General features: G+C 38.8%; 1 protein-coding gene across 6 annotated transcripts in view; it reads left to right on the plus strand.

The window, feature by feature from the left end:
* LOC106871242 (polypeptide N-acetylgalactosaminyltransferase 5) overlaps positions 1-15,000 on the plus strand; it is a 598,066-nt gene that overhangs the window by 475,149 nt on the left and 107,917 nt on the right. For 3 of the 6 annotated variants that reach the window (XM_089343482.1, XM_089343479.1, XM_052977285.2), the window contains exon 1: positions 1,515-2,077. The exons of 2 other annotated variants lie outside the window; for them this stretch is intronic. The gene's annotated coding sequence lies outside the window, so the exon portion shown is untranslated. Of the gene's footprint in view, positions 1-1,513; positions 2,078-15,000 lie in introns of those variants that run through there. One more of the 6 variants, XM_052977287.2, reaches the window with a different exon arrangement.

Consider the following 15,000-nt stretch of genomic DNA (forward strand, 5'->3'; position numbering starts at 1 on the left):
GTGTGTGCGCGCTTTTATGTTTGTGTTTGTCCCCACCAACGCTTAACGACTGGTGTTGGTTTGTTTACGTCTCCGTAACTTAACGGTTCCGCCAAAACAGGCCACTGTATCACAATAAGCACTTTAAAAGTACGTCTAGTGGTCGATTAGTTCGACTCAACTCTTTAAGGCGATGCTACAGCATGACAGCAGCGCAAAGACCAAACCAAGAAAACCAAATAAGCGTTCAGTAGCACTTTGAAGTCCCAATCAGCACCAACTTCAAATAAACTTTATTCTACATACTGTATTGAATTTTCCAATCAGTTGATTTTCCGTTTATTAAAATAATAAATTCAATTAAACGTTCATAACGCACACACACACACACACACCACACACACATACACACACACACACACGCGCGCGCGCGCGCACACACAGAGTTAAGTTCATGGCAGGATTTGAACTCAGAATGTAAACATCTCGAAACAAATATTGCTCGTCATTTTAACCAGTGACCACCTGTCCCGTCTTGATGTCCCTGTTCGTTCAATTAAAGCAATTTACGTCCAACAAGTTTTATTCACAAAGTATTTGTCAGCCTGAACCCCTCGGTAAAAGAATTTGGCTCAGGTTACCTAACGGGATCGAAACTGGGACCATTGTAACTGGGTAAGACTGAGTTTTTCAAGCATTTTACAGTGCTACACTCACAATCTACTTAATAATTATACAGGGGTAAGTATGTGAGTGTGTGTGTGTGTGTGTGTGTGTGTGTGTGTGAGAAGGCCTGTTAGTGTGAACGTGTGTGTATCTATGTGTGTACATGTATGTATATGAATATATGTGTGTATATATATATGTATATATGTGTGTGTGTGTTTGTGTGTATGTTCTATGTATCTTTGTAAGTGTGTACATACGTGTGTATATGCAGGAATATATATGTATTTTGTAAATGTATATAATATATATATATATATATATATATATATATATATTATACCGCCGTTATTTTAGGAACGAGGAAACTTAGTGCCTTTCGGTCGTAAATTACGAACAACCTTGATATATATATATATATAACATATATATATGACATATATATATATAACATATATTACATAAATTCATATTTATACATATACGTACACGCACACGTAAAAATATATGGATACATTTGTAAATGAACTGTAATCAGATAGAAACGCGTGTATATAGAAATGTGTGTGTGTGTGTGTGTGTAGACATACGCAGTGAAAACTTGAAACTTAGTACTTAAGAGTGTATAATGAGCAGCCAGCCAGCCAGCCGGCCAGCCAACCAAACACCAGCCAGCCAGCCAACCAACCGTGCAACCAACCAGACAGTCATATCTCCTTCATTCACTACGATTCTCTCTCACTCACACTTTAAGTGCCTTTCTAGTTACACGCACTAAACATACATCCACCACACACATTTACCCAGAACAAACTGTGCCTATATATATATATATATATATATATATATATATATATATGTATGTATGTATATACACACACACACATGCACACATAGATGCTTCTCTTCTATATTGTACATACATAAAGAGATCTCAGTAACACACATCTACAACGAAAATAACACATGCCAGGAGTTATACGTTCGTTGTAATCTACTTTGAGAAAGCAACTGATGCGTATTAGATTATATACATAAACACACATACATATCCCTAAACACATATATACATGTATATATACACACACATAAACGTGGATTTATTTCGTTAGCAACCACACATTTGATTAAACGTTAACTAAACGCACCTGCAACTCAACAAATAGCACGCGTTCACATCACTCTTCTCTCTCCGTACATCTAGACATTTATATATATAATATATATAATATATAACCACTCATGTATACACTAACGAATCGATACTAGCAGTGATATTTAGTGTGTCAAAGTTCATTTGGATTTCTTCTTCTGTGCATTTATCGTTTATTTAACCAGAGAGCCTTAAACATACGTGGGAAATTTCTTTCATACTTATTATATACACCGTACATATATAATATATATATATGTATGTATATATATTATACACGTGAGTAATTTTCTGAATTTCTTCGCTTCATTTTTGTGTTTTTGTGTATAAAATGTAATCGTCAACAACATTTCTTTCTCTACTGGATCACATCCGTGATCGACACGGCTGCTTTTCACGCATATTATTTTCTGTTGCGACTTCAGTTACTGTTTTAAACCCCCAAATAATTCTGGTACTGAGTCAAAGCCATTCCACATATGACCATCCTTTCTGTTAACTTTGTTGTTTTTCAGTTATGAGGTTTCTTCGGACTTCCATAGAAACAATTCCTCTCTTCTCTTAGTTTTTTAAATGTCAGTTTTTGATTTGAAAGGAAATTTGAATCAGTGTTTCGTAACAAATCCAGCGAATTAATTGTTGTTCCTGCTGTTGTTGTTGAGCCTCATGTCCGTTCAGGAGTTTTCTGTCAATGTTACTTGTTGCAATCATTGCACTGCGGCCATGCTGGGGCACCGCCTTGAAGAATTTTAGTCGAATGAACTGAACCCCTGTAGTTATCTTTTGTAAAGCTTGGTACTTATTCTATCAGACGCCTTTGCTGAACCGCTAAGTTACAGGGACGTATACACACCAACACCGGTTGTCAATCGGTGGCGGGGGACAAATACATGCACAAAGATACACACCCGTACATATATATATATATATATATATATATATATATATATATATATATATATATATAACACATATATACATATACACGACGGGCTTCCTTCATAAAACTTTGGTCGGCCTAAGTTTATAGTAGAAGACATTGCCCAATGTACCACACCGTGGGACTGAACCATGTGGTTGGGAAGCAAACTTCTGACCACACGGCCACGCCTATTTCTAGACTATTTTCTTTCCTTAGGCAGAGTTAGTATGGTCGTATGCTTTTTTTCCCCTATTATTATTTGGTACTTACTTTATCGACCCCGAAAGAATGAAAGTCGACATCGGATCGAGTTCAAATTCCGCCGAGGTCGACTTTGCCTTTCATCCTTTTGGGATCGATAAAGTAAGTACCAGTTACTCACTGGGGTGGATGTAATCGACTCATCTCCTTCCCCAAGACTGCTGCCCTTGTGGCAAAATTCGAAACCATTATTATCATTGAGGGAAGAGATGTGGCTGCTATTTTTAGCAGTTTGAACAACATACAAACTCTTGTTGGGACTTCATTTAAATCTTTAATCAAGTAGACCCGTAATAAGAGGCTTTCCAGCTGTGACCGTCTCTTCTTTTTCCTTCCTACATACCCAGGACCACAGAATTCAACGTGTCGTGTAATTTGAGGGAGATTTAACTGCTATTTTATTGCACTTCCAACAACCATACACAGCTTTCCCCATGTTGATTTCCGGTATTGTCGGGTGAAGTTAATTTCTCAGGCGGTCACAACTTACCCTGACTTATTTCTCGATGTCTACCCCTGTAACCATTGATAAAGGAATCATTGTCGCTCCGTGTTCACCCACCCTCCAGCCTGATCGTTTGTTCTTTTCCTTTCTTCCGTCCACGTCACCCTGGGGCAATCACCTGCGGCTGTGTTTGGATGAATCATTCTTCTTAGGCATTTGTCTCGGTTCTTGACGCTTAGAGTTCAAATCCCGTCTATTTCCGGTTTACCTTTCGTCCTTCCACGATTAATAAAATAAAATGCAGAATACCAAGAAAATACTGGGGTCGATAAAATCTATCCCCCCCCCCCCACCACCACCACTACCACCCTTGCACACACCGGGCAGGCGAGGCCGTGTGGTAAGAAGCTTGCATCCCAATCACATAGTTACGGGTTCAGTCCTATTGCGTGGCATCTTGGGGAACGTGTTTTCAACAGTAGCCACGAGCTGACCCAAATGGATTTGGTAGGCGGAAACTGAAAGAAGCCCGTTGTGTGTGTATATATGCGTGTGTGTGTTTACATATATATATATATATATATATATATATATATATAACAACGATGTACAGGTGTCATTTCATTCGGCCGTACGAATACCCGTACACGGAGTTTTGATATTCATTTAATGCTGTTGGGTTGTGTAGATTATACCGGACTAGCAAGGTGCCTCAATTTAAGTTTTGTATGTGTGTGTGTGTGTGTATATATATGTATATATATGTGTGTGTGTGTCTTCGTTCCCCACCACCGTTTGACAACCGGTGTTGGTCTGTGTACGTCTCCCATTTTTACTAATAGAAAAAGTACCAGGCTTTAAAAAAAAAAAAACAAAGTACTGAGATCGATTCATTCTTCAAGGTTGTGCCCCAGTTTGGCCGCATTCTAATGACTGAAACACGTAAAAGATAAAGGATAATCGACCCCCTCACCCCCCACCACCGGATTACTGACCTTGAACCAAATAATTGTTTATTTTGTGTAAATACAACTCCGCACCCACCCCCTCATTTTTTTTTTAAGTACTTCACCCCCTGTACTCGTACTTTTTCTCATGTCTTCCCCCAATAACCGTTGTTGTTTTGAATGGGTTAACAATCGGTTGAGCGCCGCTGTTTACTTACGGCGCCTTGTCAAATGACAGCGCCATCAATGTTTGCCTTTCATCCTTCTGAAGTCGATGAAATGTAATACCAGTCAACTACTGAGATCGACGACACGGTAAACTAGTGACCCATCTACCTGCTAGAAATAGCAACCAAATTTGCCTCTCCATACAGCACGCTGTTGCTTTAAATAAAGGACACATTGCATAATGATGGTGGTGGTGGTGGGGTCGTAGTTTGACTGTCTTATTGCAGATCTGTTCAGTGTTGACCTGGGGTTAAACAAAATCACCGAAAACCACATGCATACATATGTGTAATACAGTCTCTCTCTCTCTCTCTCTCTCTCTCTCTCTCTTTCTCTCTCTCTTTCTCTCTCTCTCTCTCACACACACACACATTGTACTGTCACTCTCACACACACACACATTGTACTGTCACTCTCACACACACACACATTGTACTGTCTCACACACACACACACACACACACATTGTACTGTCACACACACACACACACATTGTACTGTCACACACGCACACACACATTGTACTGTCACACACACACACACACACACATTGTACTGTCACACACACACACACACACATTGTACTGTCACACACACACACATTGTACTGTCACAAACGCACACATACACATAGACACGCACGTATGCATATACACACACGTCTACAGTCATATGGACACGTGTTCTATGGCGCACTCTGCTATATTTCTGTCACAGTCATATACACACTGTTGCACACACATTCATATACACACTTTGTTTTACACACACACACACACACGGTCATATACACACTGTTGCACACACATTCATATACACACTTTGTTTTACACACACACACACACACGGTCATATACACACTGTTGCACACACATTCATATACACACTTTGTTTTACACACACACACACACGGTCATATACACACTGTTGCACACACATTCATATACACATTTTGTTTTACACACACACACACACGGTCATATACACACTGTTGCATACACATTCATATACACACTTTGTTACACACACACACACACACACACACACACACACGGTCATATACACACTGTTGCACACACACACACAGACAGTGTCATCTTCCCACGGCTGAGACCCTCGTCTGCGAATGTGCAATTGTCCATTGCACGGTCATTTCGAAGATGTCTTACGGGGGGAAGTAGGATTTGTCCTCCCCCCTCCCTCTTAGTATATAGACGTGTGTGTGTGTGTGTGTGTACACATATATATATTATATATATTATTCTTTAGTTTTAGTCGTTCGATTACGGCCACGCTGGGGCACTATCTTGAAGGGTTTAGTCGAGCAAATCGACCCCGGTACTTATTGTTTTAATCCTTGTGCTTATTCTATCGGCCACTTAACCAAACTGCTTGTTTACGGGAACATAATCAAACCAGCACCGGTTGTTAAGCAGTGGTAGGACAAACGCAAGGTGCCCGCGCATACAGGCAACACATACAGTCAACGCACATACACACACACACACACACACACACACACACACACACACAGCACGAGCTTTCTCACGGTTTCCGTCTACCAAATTCACTATAACAGAAGACCTTTGCCCTTGGTACAAAGCAGTGGGGGGATTGAACCCGAAATCACGAGGCTGCAAAACGAATTTCTTAAGTATCCAGTCATGCTAAAACCGCTTACAGAAATAACTAAAATCTAAAAAAATATAAATATCCATCGGCCGCAGAAACCCGCGATATAAATTTACATAGATTAGCCAGAAAAATCCGCGATAACAGAGGTCGCAGTAGGTGAACCGCGATATGGCGAGACGTACATATATACATCTTTATTCTTATATATATATATATATATATATATATATATATATATATATATATATATATTTATGTATATGCCTACATACATATATATGTAAACATATTTATACATACATAATATATTTTTATTTGTTTGTCATTTGACTGCGGCCATGCTGGAGCACCACATTTAGTTGACCAAATCGACCCCAGGACTTATTCTTTGTAAGCGTATTAATAATTCTACCGGTCTCTCTTGCCGAGCCGCCAATGACGGGGACGTAAACACACCAGCATCGGTTGTCAAGCGATGTTGTGGGGACAAACATACACACACACATATATATACGACGGGTTTCTTTCAGTTTCCATCTACCAAATCCACACACAAGGCTTTGGTCGGCCCGAGGCTATAGTAGAAGACAATTGCCCAAGGTGCCACGAAGTGGAACTGAACCCGGAACCATGTGGCTGGTAAGCAAGCTACTAAACACACAGCCTCTCCTACATATTTGTGTGTGTGTGTGTATATATATATATATATATATGTGTGTGTGTGTGTGTGTGTGTGTGTGTGTGTGTATGTGTAGACATATATATATATATATATATAAATATATAGATATATATATGTAGACATATATATGTGTGTGTGTGTGTGTGTGAGTAAAAATAAATACAAAAAAAGGGGTTTTGTATGATTGTGTATAGAGGAATATATTATTTTGTTTAAGAGTTCCAACTCTCTGTTTTTTATGTTTTATTTATATTCTTGTAAAATTAATGTGGGATATAGAATATGGAATATACAATATATAATATACAATATATAATATAAAATAAAAATGGATGGTACAATGAAATAAAGTATTGAATGTCTTATTGAATATATGGAATATGTCTTATTGAATAGATGAAATATTGAGTTTTCAATATGAAGGATTAAATATATAAAGGCGAATACGTATTTTCTGTTAAAGTCTGTCATACCGGCCATGATGAAATACCACAAGGTATAGAAAATACGTATTTGCCTTTATATATTTAATCCTTTATATTGAACACTCAATATTTCATCTATTCAATAAGGCATATTCCATATATTCAATAAGACATTCAATACTTTATTTCATTGTACCATCCATTTTTATATTATATATTGTATATTCCATATTCTATATCCCACATTAATTTTACAAGAATATAAATAAAACATAAAAAACAGACAGAGTTGGAACTCTTTTAAACAAAATAATATATATATATGTGTGTGTGTGTGTGTGTGTGTGTGTGTGTGTAGACTATATATATATATATATATATATATATATATATATATATATATGCATACATATCTTTATATATATGTATATATATATATATATATATATATATATATGCATACATATCTTTATATATATGTATATATATATATATATATATATATATATACAGTGTGTGTATACATACATATACATTTGTGTGTGTATGTATGTGTTATTCTCATATTATACGCACGGTCTTATACACTTTGTAATTTAACTTTAGTTCCCTAAACACTAAAACTAATTCAAAATATAAAATAAATGAAAGAATTGTATTTTTTTTTATTCTGGAGTTTGTTTTATTTTCACTATGGCTGCTGTCATTAAATAAATAATGAATTTATTCCAGATGATTTTTCTGTAGATCTGCCCCAACTCATCCCCATTCGAACCGCACAAGCTATTTATAGAGCAAGGTTTTGTTAAATTAAAAACAGACTTCACATGTCCCCATAAAATATAGGTTAATTAATTAGTGACTTTATTGAAAATTCATAAACAGCAATAAGTGTTTTCGTTGATGACAATAAAACCGATGGATGACGTTTCTAAATCCTTGGAGATTAATTCTACCGCAAGAATTCACAACGACCTCGAACCCGCATGAATAAACAAGAGAGACAGAGATAGGGAAAATAGCCCTTGTATTTGAATACTCTGCAAATATTCTTTTAAAAAAACTTTGTAATTTTTCCAAAATTTAATTGTCTTCCATACTTACAGTTGAAAAAAGTCTCAATGATCGAAACCGGTACTGAAATGTTTTTTATAAAATTATTTTAGCATTTTCTACCTTGAATTATATATATATATATATATATATATATATATATATATATATATATATATATATATATATATATATATATATATATACATATATATATATATATAACGTTGACCACTAACGTGGACATTCAATGTGCTAGAATCTCTGTTTCTGAATCTCTTTGATTCTTTAAATGTGCTAGCTTCCTGGTAATTAATCGATATTAATTAATATATGATTTTTTACCCTATTTTTTAATTATATATATATAGATAGATAGATAGATAGATGCGCAGTAAGTAGCTTGCTTACCAACCATATGGTTCCGGGTTCAGTCCCACTGCGTGGCATCTTGGGCAAGTGTCTTCTACTATAGCCGCGGGCCGACCAAAGCCCTGTGAGTGGATTTAGTAGACGGAAACTGAAAGAAGCCCGTTGTATATATGTATATATATGTTTGTGTGTCTGTGTTTGACAACCGATGCTGGTGTGTTTATGTCTCCGTCACTTAGCGGTTCGGCAAAAGAGACCGATAGAATAAGTACTAGGCTTACAAAGAATAAGTTCCGGGGTCGATTTGCTCGACTAAAGGCGGTGCTCCAGCATGGCCGCAGTCAAATGACTGAAACAAGTAAAAGAGTATATCAACTCGTTTGTTCCTCTTGAACCTTACACACACACACACACACACACACACACATATGAAACTGAAAGAAGCCCGTCGTATATGTTTATGTGTCTGACAACCGATGCTTGTGTGCTTATGTCTCTTTAACTTAGCGGTTCGGCAAAAGGCACCGATGCAATAAGTACCAGACTTATAAAGAATAAGTGCTGGGATCGATTTCTTCGACTAAAAAACCCTTTCAGGCGGTGCTCCATCATGGCCACAGTCAAATGACAAACATATGAGAGAGACAGACAGACGGAAATTGAATTTCAGAATTTCAAAGTTATACTGGGACATCATAACGACTGCATTGTATGTTGCTATTTGTAGATTCTAGAATCAGTCTTTCCAACCATTACCATTTCGTTTGTTGGGTTTTTTTTTTTCTTCCCAAAGGCATTATCGAATATGTCCTTCCGTTTTTATTGAAAAATCAATAGGGTGGGCATTTGACTGCTGTTTTTAGCATGTTCTGGGATGTTGTTTCGCTCTAGATCAACATTGATCGAACAGACTTACGATCCTACCATGACCATCCCGTCTTTTTCTAGTGTACAAGAAAGCCAAGACTGCTTTATCGAACATGTCCTGTTGTAAGACAGTAAGATGTGATTCGATTTGGCTGTTATTTTTAGCAGGTTGAGCGACCATGTAGAATCTGGAGATTAACGCAATTGTTGTGATTGAGTTTACTGTAATTTTTGTGACTGTCAGGTGATGGAAGCCCTTAAGTAACACTGCTGTTGCTAATGGACACTGGCAGAGGAGACCTATAATCGGACATTCCAACCGCAGCCACCTCGTCTTATTCAAATATGGTATCCTTTGTGCCTTTCCTTTTTAAGATAGTAGAATGAAATTTAAGGGAGATTTAACAGCTATTTCTCGCTGCTCGAACGACCACGTAAAAGTTAAACTCAGTTCTGTGTCAGGTAATCTGGACTTGGATATGGGGCTGACTCGAATTTCCTCAATTTATTATTCAGTTGAGGTCGACTTTGCCTTTCATCCAATCCGAATCGATAAAATACCAGTTAAATATTGGGACTGACGTAATTGATTTGTCCCTCCCTTCAAAATGGCTGACCTTGGGCTGATATCAGAAGCATTCTATTTGCTATCGATCTTTTCTTTTTACTCCATCAACACACGTCCTGTACACTTCACATGAGTCTTGTCCTCATCGACTGTCTTTGTGGCCAATGGAAAAAAAAACGTCATCGTTTGTTTACCTTTTATCATTCCAAGATCGATAAAGTAAGTACCAGTGAAATATTGTAATCGATTTGATTGATTTCTTGTTCTGACGTTGACATAGCTGGCCTCGTTTAATAATAAATCATTATTAGAAATATAAGAAATCGTTCAAACCTATCTTATTTCTAAAAAGCAGCAATGAAGGGCAGTGGACTGACAGGATTGTTAAAGTGACTGGTCGTGTTTAATTATATTTCTAGCATCCGAGATCAAATCTAGTTATGGTTGACTTTACCTTTCGGGGTCGATAAAATAGAGTATTTGTGAAGAGTCGGATGGGGAGGGGTGACGGCACGTGATACAATCGCAAGATCGGAGTTTCTTTTCTTGGGCGACGCATTGTGTTTTTTGAGCAAAACACTTCATTTCTAATTGCCCCAGTCGATTCAGCTGTAAACGAGTAACCCTGTAATGGATTGGTGTCCCATTCAAGGGTAATGTTGGGATCTCGATTGCTTATTCGCCTTTGAAACTGGGTAACCAGTCCTATGAGTCCAGCGTGTCAGGGCGAGTCAATATGATCAGCTATAGCCGGCGGCGGTCCCTAACGTAGGGTTCACAGATCCCTAGGGACATGGATCCATGAGCTGGCTTCGACATCTTAAAAGTGTCACTCAGTTACAAATTTCTTTTAATCGTGAAATGAAACTAGAAAAGTTTGGCAACCGTGGGAAACTTCATTTATATTAAAGGTGACCCTTTTCTATAGATGTAAAGGGTAAAAACCCATGAACCCTTTCGATTTGGCCCTGTCCCGTTATTAGGAATGATTATTTTCTATTCTAATGCATCCCTAAAGCGGCGAGCTGGCAGAATCGTTAGCATGCCGGACGGAATGCTTAGCGGTATTTCGTCCGTCGCTACGTTCTGAGTTCAAATTCCGCCGAGGTCGACTTTGCCTTTCATCCTTTCGGGGTCGATAAATTAAGTACCTATGAGACACTAGGCTCGATGTAATCGACTTAATTCCCTCCAGCAAGCTGCCCTTGTGGCTAAAATTTGAAATTATCATTATAATATACGCCCTCCTTATAGCACTGGTTGAATAATTAATTAATCCGTTCTGCCTATTTGCATTTTGAGTTCAATTCCCGCCAGAGTCGATTTGCTGTTTATTTTTTTCGTGTTTGATAACATTAAGAACCAGTAAGTGCTGTTTAGCCCAAGGTCTGCTTGATGAGATGAACAGACAAATGAACTTTATTCCATCTTTATTATTTCAGCTAAAGTAAGGCAGCGAGATGGCAGAGACGTTAGCACGCCGGGCGAAATGCTGAGCGGTATTTCGTCTGCCGCTACGTTCCGAGTTCAAGTTCCGCCGAGGTTGATTTTGCCTTTCATCCTTTCGGGGTCGATTAAATAAGTACCAGTTACGCACTGGGGTCTTCCTTCCCCCCAAATTTTCAGCCAAAGTAGCATTGTACTTGTTTCAATTTTATTTTTATTATAAAACAAGGCGGGCTGCGTTGTGCGTTGGTGCAGGAATTTCTTGGAACCTCACAAAACGTTTGTATATATATTAAAGACTGGCATTTACAGGGGGTTAAAATCCCGACCCGAAGATATCCCGTGATAAAATTCTTTTCAGAGGCCCTGTAGAGTGTGATTTCGAGGACGATTTGACTGCTGTTACTGGCAAATATCCCATGCGCACTCATTTTTTGGTGGTAAAGCGTGCAGCAGATTGATTCCCCCTTGGTCACCATACCCCGCCTCCAGACGAAAAACAAACAAAACACAGGTGACCACGTTTGCTAAGGTAATTGGGTGATAGTGTGAGGTGCGAGGTAGATGAGGGGAGGTGGGAGCATTAGTTGGCCTGTGAGTTTGAGGATGGACCTACTGTCCCCTTTTGAAGGCCAAATGGAGACCTTTACGCTAAAAATTATTCTTCTAGATATATTCTATTCTATTCTGTTACTAGTATAACATGACCGACTGTATACGATGTACTTACAGTTAACTTACATATATATATATATATATATATATATATATATGTATATATACGTGAGTGTGTATGTACGAGGCGGGGCTCTGAAAAGTTCCTGGCTTTAAGGGTGTCGCGAAAGGCCTGGCTGGAGGCCCAACCTTCCAGGTTCTTTTACAGGGCTTAGAGAAACAGAAGGACTTTTGCAATAAGTGTGTGAATCTGAGAGGAGAATATGTTGAATAAAATAGTTTCTTTCAAGCCACAAATAATGAATTCAGCAGACTCGTTCAATTTGCTAGAAATGACAGCGAAGCCTCGTTCAAATCACTCTCCACAAAAAATTACATTGGTGAATATACTTCTAGATACCCTATGACTCTGAGTATCAAATGGAATGGTACGACTGGAACGTTTTCTTACAAAAGCTCCGCTTAATCAAAGCTGATTTGAGGTTAAGCAAATTCATTAACCGCGAATGAAGTCAGTTCTTCGAAGTCGTTTCTAAAAGACGTATTAAAGATAATTGGAGAGATGGGTGAAGGCTTTGCTACTCTCAAGTCGCTCATTCGATTCCGTATTGGGACATTTTAAGCAAGGTCTTTTTTCATAATATTGGCTCGACACAAGCATTGTGCATTAAACGAAGTAAATGGAAACTGTGGAAGCCTGTTGAATGGTTTTGTAGCCGTCATTCAATGCTCAAACCTTGTCGTGTGTTGCCGAAAAACTACACGAAACCAGCTGGTTTTCTCATCGTCTAAATTACGCAAAAATGGAAATAACACTGACATCTTATTTTAACAGACATATTTACCAAAATTACACAGAAATGTCTTGAAATACTAAAGAGTAGATTTATTCAATAAAATCGCCATTGGCTTCAACCACGGCCTCCAGGCAACTTCGGAATCTCCTGCAACTCTTCTGGGCAGCCTTCTTGTTTAAGTTGGTGAATGCTGCCATAATCTCTGCTTTCAGTTCATCTTTCGTGTCACAAAAAGTTTTGTTGGTCTCTCGTTCAGCTCCGCCCCACACATAATAATCAAGTAAGGTGCAGTCTGGGGAGTTAGGTGGCCAGATGTCAGGGGTGATGCGGTCGCAGAAATTGTCTGACATCCATGACTGGGTTCTCCTGCTTGTCTGGCATTGGGTCCGTTTCTATAGCAAATTCATTTGGATGAAAAGTGTTTTGAAAGAAATTCTACGAAGTCCAGCCTTGTTCCATTGTATTACAATCCTATTTGAGAATTAATTTAAGGGTAAGGGTACATATATAGGCGTGGCTTTGTGGTAAGAAGTTTGCTTCTTAACCACATAGACCCGGGTTCAATCCCGCTGTGTCGCATTTTGGGTGAGCGTCTGACCGATCAAAACCTTCTGAGCGGATTTGGTACACGGAAGCTGAAAGAAGCCCGTCGTATCTATATCTGTTTGTGTATGTGCGTTTGTCCCCTCCCCCCTCGCTTGACAATCGGCGTTGGTGTGTTTACGTCCCAGTAAATTAGCGGTTCGGCAAAAGAGAACCGATAGAATAAGTGCCAAACTTTAAAAATAGGGTCGATTTATTCGACTAAAAATGCAATGCGGTGCCCCAGCATGGCCGCAGTCTAACGACTGAAACCAGTAAGATGATAAAAGCTGTCACCGGAATACTCACCCACTTACACTCTTATTTGTGTGTGTGTGCGTGTGTGTATTGGTTAAGAACTTGCGTTGGCCTACAGTGGTCATACGTTTGTACCGTTGGCAGTCTAGGAAACCTCGTTTGGTTAACAGGTTGTTTGTCACCCTCCATCATCATCTTCGCTGTCCTGTCAACCCTAATGGTGTTTGGATCGGAGTGCAGTCTCGATCAAGACGAGGTTTTTCCCGTTCGTGTGTTCCCCTTTCCGTGACTTTAGGGCAAATGAGTGAGCAAAGATTTAACTGCCATTTCTAGCAAATATTTGTCAATGTGCTGTAGAATATTGATTATTTATTAGCATATAAGATGTTACTGATTCGGGTTCGATTCTCGTTGGATGACTCCCATTTTAATACCCTTGCTGCGTGAGTGTAGTCAGGTGGTGGTGGTGGTGGTGTCGATGATTGTGGTGGTAGTGGTGGTGGTGGTGGATGTGGTGGTAACTAAGCTAACAAGGACAGTCGTAAATCTGATCAACACAGATTGCTTAGGACAATCACAGTTCTACCTCCCTCCCTATCTTCCTGCCAAATGTAAACATCCCGCCTTTTCATTCCCACAGTTTCCGCTAACATTCTAACAATTACTACTACTACTACTACAGTTTAATGGGTCAAGTCGAAGTGAAAGGGCCGCACCCATTCGGGTTTCCACGAGGTTGCCAGTTTGGGCTACAAACAATCACGTTACAGTCGAGGACTGCAGAGTGAATAGGGAGACATGCTTGCTACTTTTAAGTTTCAGAAGAATAAGCGGCGATCTTTATTAAATCCTTTTAAAATTTCCAACTAAGTAAATTGGATAAATGAATGGATCTCCGTTGGTTTCAGCGATGAGGATTCAATTTTTTGCTCAACTGAATTATCTGCCTCTCAATTATCATATAAGTGGCGGGATGTTCTGCAGACATGCGAGTTCTCTGGCAGAATCAGTAGGACTCAGCGTGATCGAGTTCTACCTT

This window comes from Octopus bimaculoides, chromosome 27, assembly GCF_046866305.1.
Source record: "Octopus bimaculoides isolate indiv1 chromosome 27, ASM4686630v1, whole genome shotgun sequence".
In the NCBI taxonomy this organism is placed as follows: domain Eukaryota; kingdom Metazoa; phylum Mollusca; class Cephalopoda; order Octopoda; family Octopodidae; genus Octopus; species Octopus bimaculoides.